This window comes from Danio rerio, chromosome 5 (assembly GCF_049306965.1).
Source record: "Danio rerio strain Tuebingen ecotype United States chromosome 5, GRCz12tu, whole genome shotgun sequence".
Classification (NCBI taxonomy): Eukaryota; Metazoa; Chordata; class Actinopteri; order Cypriniformes; family Danionidae; genus Danio; species Danio rerio.
In genome coordinates, this window is record NC_133180.1 from 25,674,650 (window position 1) to 25,684,225 (window position 9,576).

Consider the following 9,576-nt stretch of genomic DNA (forward strand, 5'->3'; position numbering starts at 1 on the left):
ATCTGCCTTGATTAGAAACATTTCCAATTAATCTTTATTGAAGGATCCAAAAGAGCATTTCTGCACTGATGAGAATAACTTCTTAGTTCTTGAAAGAAAACTTTTCCTTTGTCTTTGATAATCTAAAGGGTTTCACAGATGTTAAGTCTTTTCCATATTAATATAACCATTTAACGCTGCAAATAAATGAATAAATAAATTAATCAATTACATTTCAGGGGTATTACTATTGTAAGATAATAATAATAAGATTTAAAGTTCGTAAAAACATAGCTATGTTACTTTAAATTATTTTATGCTAGTTTACTTGATGTTAAAGTTCAATTAATATGATTGTTGACACTTTACAATAATAAATAAAAAAATCTTTACACTAAAATTATTCTAAGAATTGTCCATTAATGTCTTTTGAGAGAACCAAAATTAATACATTTTTAATAGGCAGACAATTTTATTCAAACATAAAATTTGCATATTAGCTTAGAGTAATACAGTTTTTCCCAATTGCTTCGGCAATTTTATTTTTAAAACAGACTTAACATTCTCTAAACTGTGAGTGAAAATCTTAAAACTGTTAACTGGAATTTCAGAACTTTATTGCACATCTGCAAAATGTAGTGACTCGCCAAAACATTAAATCCATGCTTCAAAACCTAGTTAATGTGTCACTAATTTGGTCAAAGCCACCAAAATATAAAAAGTGTATTTGTCAAGTGGGTCACTGCTCAAAACGAGTAGTTGTTTTTTTTTACCATGACAGACAACCAAAAAAGCTGATATTTGAAGAGTCAATAGTACATAGAAAAAAATAAATGAACATTTGTATTTATACAGTACATTTATTTGTGTACAAATGTTTTAAAGTGCAATCTTGCTTGTCCAATTGCTCTATTGTATATTTCATATTTCTTTACCACAAATACACACAAAACGCTACAAAATACCATCCATATTCTCGGTGGACATTCTGTTGCTCTTGTTGGCCTTTCCAGAGATTACACTTTTTACAATTGCTTTTCCACAAGCATGTTACTGCAGTTCAGGATTGTGAATGTAGTAATTTTGCTGTGGGCAATATCATTTACCAATTCAGAAGACATCACAAACAATGTCAATATCAGATATTTATGGTGTAAACATGTGCATGTTTGATTATTGAGTAAACGGTTTTGAGTGTGATGGCTTACACAATGGAAAATGTTTGAGAATTTATGTTAGTTTAAATGAGAATTGACTTCAATTTTGATCAACAAGCCATATTCAATTTTGTCCAAACTACAGAAAATTGCACTTACTGTTAGCAGACATGTGCCAAAGCATTTGCAATTTGCTTAAATCAATAAGTAATGCCAATCTGAAGTGAGGGTGACGCAATGATGCAGTAGGCCGTGCTGTCGCCTCACAGCAAGAAGTTTGCATGTTCTCCCCACCTTCACGTGGGTTTCCTCCGGATCCTCCGGTTTCCCCCACAAGTCCAAAGACATGTGGTACAGGTCAATTGGTAAGGTAAATTGTCCGTAGTGTATGTGTGTGAATGAGTGTGTATGAGTGTTTCCCAGTGATGGGTTACAGCTGAAAGGGCATCTGCTGCGTAAAACATTTTGCTAGATAAATTGGTGGTTCATTCCTCTGTGTCAACCCCAGATTAATAAAGGGACTAAGCCGAAAAGAAAATGAATGAATGAATCTGAAGTGAACAATAAGCTAATATTTCAGAGATCTAAACATGTTGTTTTGAAAATTAAACAATTTCACTCGATATTTGAGCTAAAGCAATTGAGAAAAACTGTAAGATATAAAGATAGCATTATTGCTACAAACATAGGGGTTTGTCCCGATTTATAGCTCCATAGATGCCTTTAAAAAACATTTATATGCAATACTTTTCTTTCGAGGTTATCCAGCCAACACACGTTTTATAATCTTTTTGCTTTGTTATGCTCTGAACCCCTTTTATAAATGAAAAATAAATGCAAGAAGTCCTAAGCATTTTTTTTTTTTTTGCCATCAGTCTTGCCTCCTCACATGCTTACACTTCAGATGGCTTAATGAGTCATACGACTGCCATAATATGAAAACCTCCTCCAGAAGACAAAGTGCAGCCCAACGTCTGGATAGCATCCAGTATGGGGCAAAGGGAGAGAGTGATACAAAACGAGAGACCCAGGAACACCGCTTACTCTAACCTCTTCTGGTGAAAAAGGGGAACTGAGGGGTTTCTGAAAACCGCAAAACTGTGGTACACGTCCAAGCTAAACACCTGGCTCAGCAGGAAGGACGGACTCCAGCCCACTCATCTATATCTGAGGTCGAGGTGACTACGCTCGGTGGACCCCCTGACAGCCAGAGAAATAAGCAAAGCATGGAGAAGGGGCATCAATCACATGGACCGCCAAGATCTGCAGGTGTTGAGGGGATGCCACTTGTCATAGGTTGACATGTTTGATTACAGTTTAACTGAAATCAAGGGCAAAAATGAACTTGCAGAATGTGAGGAATACTGACAATGGAAAGTAGATGGATATTAGTGGAGTATATCCTGGGTTTTACTGAATAGGCTTTATTCTTTGTACCACATCTGGTATGAAAGAAGCAGAAACATTATGGTGAGGGGTTGTGTGACATGTCAACACTTTATGTTTGGCGCACTGTGGCATTTTAAAAAGCAGCAGGTGCAAACTGTGCCAGTCAGGCACTAGAGCATTTCAGGGTTAATATAAATCCCTGCTGTGGAGGGCAGCTGAAAATAATCTTGCCTTCAATAGAAATAAAGAGGCAAGCCGGTAGTGCTTGGAGTCCTTGTATTATTACTCTACTGAAAAATTAATCTCAATTGACAGTTCCTGCGGTATAATAACGTAATAACAAATCACAAAGTGATAACTAGACTATCAACCAGCTCTGGTCTCCTAAAAAGGCAGGAAGATATTAAGATTTGATCAATTTTAACCTCATCATGATGCAGAGAGAATGCGCAGTTGTCTTACCTCTAGGTATTGAAATAAAAACTAATGGCGAACTGCTCATCACGCTCAAAAATATAAACTTAAATGAACAATGAACCTAACACGCCATCCTTTTAATTCAATATTCATGAAGTATGTTAACCAACCACAGATGCTTTGTCATGTTGGTCGCGACACTGTTTATAACTTATTAGTTTATTACAGTATTTACATTTAGCTTTACTATCTTTCTTTTTAAACATGTAGCCATGTTTTTGAGCACATCTTGCGGTCCTTCTCTAAACAAATGTTTAGATTATTATTAAAAGTGCTCTCCAGCGGCAAAGTTCATCGCAGAGTAGCGAGTGAAAAAAATGTGCATGCAGAGATTGGACAAGAGGAATCGAAATGTAAATTATAACAAGTATCGGATTCTTAGTATTTAATCCCTACCCAATTTTATTACAAGTTGTGTTTTTTATATTTGAAATTTGATAAGAAAATACTTTATTCATACACACACACACACACACACACACACACAAAAGAAATGATCTTCATTATTAATTGTGATTAACATTTAGTTTTAGTCTAGTTATAGTCGACAAAATTTCATAAGATTTTAGTCGACTAAAAATTATTTGGTTTAATTCAAGTGTATTTTAATTAAACTTAAAAATAACCAAAACAGTCAAATTAAAATATAGTTTTTTCATTAAAGACGGCGAATTGTAATGACATATCACTAGTAAATGATAATGTGTTATCTTGTAAAACGTGCACTCAGTCCCATGGCTATGTTAACTCATTCATTCATTCATTTTCTTGTCGGCTTAGTCCCTTTATTAATGCGGGGTTGCCACAGCGGAATGAACCGCCAACTTATCCAGCAAGTTTTTACGCAGCGGATGCCCTTCCAACCGCAACCCATCTCTGGGAAACATCCACACACACACTCATACAATTTAGCCTACCCACTTCACCTGTACCGCATGTCTTTGGACTGTGGGGGAAACCGGAGCACCTGGAGGAAACCCACGCAAAGGCAGGGAGAACATGCAAACTCCACACAGAAACGCCAACTGTGCCGAAGTTTGAACCAGCGACCTTCTTGCTGTGAGGCGACAGCACTACCTACTGTGCCACTGCCTCGCCCGTGGTATGTTAACTCACATAGAATAATTCTAAATCAAAGTTGTACATAAAAAATAAAAGTGCGCTTCACTTCAAGGAAGTTTCATTATCTTGTATGTTGTATGCAACTCCCTGATAGCAGAAATTATAGATTTACAGTATCATTACATCCTTACAGATGTAAGAAATAATCACATCGCTAAATGACTTTCTGAATGAAGCAGTTTTTGTTTTGTGGTACAGGTAAATAATTTTCATTAACTTCCAGCTCCAACCGTATGCGATCTAGCAACAACCACGATTCTGGGCCCGCGTGAACAGGGCCCCAATAACATTTTCTTTTTTACATTGAAACAATTGGATATAGAGTCTTCTGTCTATGTCTGGCAAACATGTCAGAAAAATAGGCTGAATCTTCACTAACATTTGGTTAACTTACAAAACAAATGTCTGGTTTAGTGATGTTAGTAATGCATAGAAAAACGTAAAGCAGAATTCTCCTAAGCTCATTAACCTACTCACGACAGCCACTTTGTGATGTTTTTAAGGTGGTTAATGGGGTTTGTTGTGTTACCTTGGGAGGTTTGGACTGAACAGGAAAGGTTTCCTGATCAACATTGCATTCCTCGAAAAAAACCCTTGCAACCTAAATGCAGTCACCTCATGCTTGAGATGCGGTACAATTCGTAAACTCCACCCAATAAAAGAATAGCTTGGTCTTTATACTGTAAAATGGTGATAATGTTTAATGATCGATCATGGGCCACAAATATTGTTATATCATGATATTATGATTAATCATGCAACCCTAACTAAAATGATTCAGAAATATGACTAAAACCAAAATGGAACTTTAGTCAAAGACTAAAATTAACATGAGAGCCCACAGTTGCATGTAAACGTCACTTTAGTGTGAAAGACAAAAACAAATTGGGAGTTTTATCCCATTTCACAACATAACAACAGGTTACAATGTAACCTAAAACCCTAAAATGATGTATGCCAATTGAAGTAGCAAGAAATGATGTACTGTAGACAAAACATTCAAGATCAGTCAAGTGACCAGATGAATGTCTAAGTTATTTATTAGCCTCAGTGGTTCAGTGAAGTATCTTTAACATTTGTAGAACCTTTTCATTTCACAAAATGTTGTGTATAGAGGCTATCCCATCTGTTCTAAACAAACAGAATGTCTACTGAGGCCCATAGATCTCCATTTGAGGAATGTGTAAAAAGATACAGTGCATCACGCTCTGCTGTGTATAGGACTGAGAAGCAATCAGAAAGCATACTGTATGGTGAACTATTGTCTATAACCAAAAGCACCTTCAAAGTGGCACATGAGAGTCTGACTGGCACCTTGAAGGAGTAAAAGGCTGACAGGTCAGATGAGACAACACAATCTCATGGCAATTCGTAACTTTTTGATTTAGTGGCTAATTCGTATGAATTCGTACAATCTAATTTGTACAATTTAGTATGATTTGCTCATCCCCCAGTGACGGTTACATTTAGGGATGGAGTTAGGTGCCACGCCTCCTTTTTAAAATGATTCATTTTCGTACGACTCCACTTATTAGCCACTAAACTGGCAAAAGGTAAAATACTTATGTTTTCTCGTGAGATTAGGCTGGATGAGACCAATATTTTTGCCATCTCATTGTGTGCCTTGTATCTTTGAAGTCGTTTCCAAGGGAAGTGATGGCACCACTATGCACTGCGAAACAACGACAGACAAGCAGAGGAAATGTGATATTTGGACAATGTACTACTGGGAAACCCTGGGTCTGGTCATTCATTTGGACGTAAATCTGACTCATTGCTGCAAGCCAGATTTCGCCTGTCTTGACAATGGTGTTCCCTAGAAGAAGTAGCTTCTATGAGCAGGAAATCTTTGTTCAGGAATAGTTTAAAGAACATGATGAAGAGTACATTCAATTGAACATCTGTTGGAAATGTAGGACCAACAAATTTGGTCCACAGTGGCTCCAATTAACAACATATAGAATTCCAGGATGTTAGATACCAATGAACATGGGTGTCCAAACTCGGTCCTGCATATTTTAGTTCCAACTTCAATTAAACACACCTGAACAAGCTAATCAAGCTCTTTCTAGCTATACTAGAATCTTCCAGGTAGATGTTGAAGGTAGTTGGAGCTAAACTATGCAGGACAGAGTTTGGGCACACCTGCCATAGAACAACTTTAGGGATATTTTTAGAGTCAATGTCTCACTGTTTTGGCCAATTTGATATTACGAGGAAACCTATTTCACATATTGCCAATTTAGTGGCTAATTTGTACAAATTCATACGAGTTCAGTCATACAAAAATGTAACATTTTTAGAAGGAGGAATGGATAGCACCAAACCCCAGCCCTAAACCCAACCACCATTGAAGGATTGGCAAATCATACTAAATTGTATGAATGAGATCACAATAAGCCACTGAATCAAAAAGTTATGAATTGCGTTTGGCAGCAAGAGTAGGACCAAAGCATATCAGTCCCTTTTAGTTTTGAACTAAGTGCCACACATAATGTTTTCAATTAACCTTGTGTGACAAACTTTGAAAACTTCAGTTGAACCTGAACTATTCCCAAACGAAGCCACCATGTATCCCTCCTAGCTAAATATTTCCTTTATTTTCAATTTTTTTTTTGTTCATCCAAGCATATAAACACTCTCTTTATTGCCTTGAATCGACTGTGCAAACTTGTAAAAGTGCCCCCAATGAATGCTTCTTGTGGTCACCTCTATTGTTAATAGAGTTCCTGGTGTAAACATTGAGCACTTATTGGCACTTTAAACATTCCCGAAACAAGGATTTGCTGAGAAGAGGGCACTTTGTTCTAAACTTAGTTGCCTGTGTGCTCTCTATACTGTGTTGGAAACGACTTTGTCCCACTTAATTATAAAGAATTGGCTCACCTGGCAATAATTCATCTATTTATAACAAGGTGAAGAAAGAATCAACCATACCCAGGCAAAAAAAGTAAAGAAAGAATAAAAGGGACATGTATACGGAGATATGCCAAGTGGAAAAGCTGCACTGTTTGATGCAGATAATATTTTTCCACAGGCACTTGCTTTTTCTTGGGCAAACTTTAAACTTTCAAAAGCAGGAAATATATATCAAGTTCTATAAGAATGGACTGAATTCCTTTAGTGACCCAAAGGTTATGTATGAAAAATGTGACATGTGCCAAAGCATAAACATATGCAGATCGGACAGGAAAAGACAAGGCTCTTAAATTTATGCTCTCTTACCTATATATCCTGTACGTATATTATGGCGCATAAGTTAAAGTCTGTCCACCCTGAACCAGACTGATGTGTTTCTTTTTTTTCTCTGAGGTTTCGCTGGAGAATGTAAAGTTGAACCATGAGTAAATGGGTCTGGGGAAGCCTCGGATGGGAGCTGGTACGGATACCTGGGTGAAACATAATCTAGAGAAAGAAATGTTAGGACTGTAATTAAGTGAACACAAAGCAGCCCCTTTCTCCCACCAGTTCCATCCCCCGCCATGTCTCTGAAGGCTCACGGGTGTAAAAAACTGTCACGCTGAATCAAATAGACAGACGACTTAATAAGATCTATCCTGTGAGATTACATATATCAGGGCCTGGAGAGGAATGAGGGGTGCATGAGCGTTGCTGGCTGGAATCCAGACGTCACACAGACGGAGAAGGAATAGCCAGCCTGCGGATAGCAGTTGCCTTCTGTTTCTCCTTGTGGCTTGAAGTTAATGAAGGACACAAATTTGGAGTGTGGTGCCTCCTGGTGGCAATCAACATAATACACTTTAAATCAGTATTCTTATAAAAAAAAGAAAAATGTAGATTTATTAACAAACAGAAAAATAATACATTATTTAAGCATAATTAATATACAAAGAACAGCAGAAAGTTAAAAATAAATGTTTATTCAAAACAGAAATAGAAAATAATCAGTATACTGTATCAATAGATTGCTCTTCAATGTTTGGCCTCTCAGTAGAGATTATTAAACCACACTGAACTGAGCTAAACTGAACTAACTTACACTCTGAAAATTGAACTGACACTGTTTCAATTTCCTATGATCTTTTATGTGAAGCCGCTTTGACACAATCTACATTGTAAAAGCGCTATACAAATAAAGGTGAATTGAATTGAAACTGTATCTTTTAAATATGTAGAGGAGAGTAACATGGGTCGATATAACACAAATGTTTTCTTGAAGCCCTGACAACGTTTGCTTTCCAGGCTATAAAAGCACATTCTGCATGCAGCCCTTGAAGGAGCTGAAGTTTAATATTGTTTTGAAAAAGGACAATATTTTTTTATTAAAACTGTCATTGTCATATACAATGCTCAACATAAATAAGTACACCACTCACAAATCTATCTTTTAAATTATTTTTAATAGGAAGCTATACAATATTATATTTGTGCATATACATTAGATTAGTCAGTACTGAAGCCAAATCTAAAGCTTATCTAACAAAATAACTTATGATAATGGTCCAAAAACTAGTACAGTCAAATTTGTATGTTAAAAAAGATATTGCATACAAATTTTAAAAAGAGGAAAAGTCAAGACAAGCAAAAAATGGGAAAAAAGTTGAAATTTTGTAAGTTGTACTTTTTTTTAATTTAATTGTTTTATCTTTCAATTTCTGTTTGGTGACTAAACATTATTTGAATATAGATATCTGTTTAATAAATCGGTTTTGTTTAAATTGGTTTTGTTTTACCGAAATACATTGCCAATATTCACTGAGAAACGGATACAAATATTCGTTTTCAAAATGTGGTGTACTCAATTATGCTAAGCACTGTATATTTAAAATAAACAAGATTAAGCCAGTAATGTCTAACTTATAGTGTTGTGTTATGTTTGACCCACCAATGTGTTATTTTTATACCTTCTGACAGGGTCAAAAGTAACAAGGTGCAGTTCACGTTTAAAGTGAAATTATTCAATTCATTTCAGCTTTATTTGTATACAATGTGTTATTTACAATGTAGATTGTGTCAAAGCAGCTTCACATAAATGGTCATAGTAACTGGAACAGTGTAGTTCAGTTTTTAGTGTTTAAGTTCAGTTCAGTTTAGCTCAGTTCAGTGTGATTTAAAATCATTACTGAGAGTATTATCTTGAAGTTGTTGTATGTTTATAGAAAATATCACCTGATATTGATAGACCATGTTTATTTAGTAAGTTATTTAGAGTGAGTAACCACAGCAAAAATATATTTCAGTCTAAAACATTATCTTTAAAAAATTTTTTTTTTTAAATTATACTTTCATTCCCTATTTTGTACCATTTATACTTTTGAACGTCTTTCAAAACTATTTATTTTTCAATTAATTGTTGTTAATTTAAGAATATTCAAGAATTAAAATCCTGGAAAAAAAACAGTTTGCCTAAAGATATCAAGAATTTTCATTAATTTTTTTCTTGATCACTAAATCTTAATTTTTGAATGATGAAGTATCATTTGACACTGAC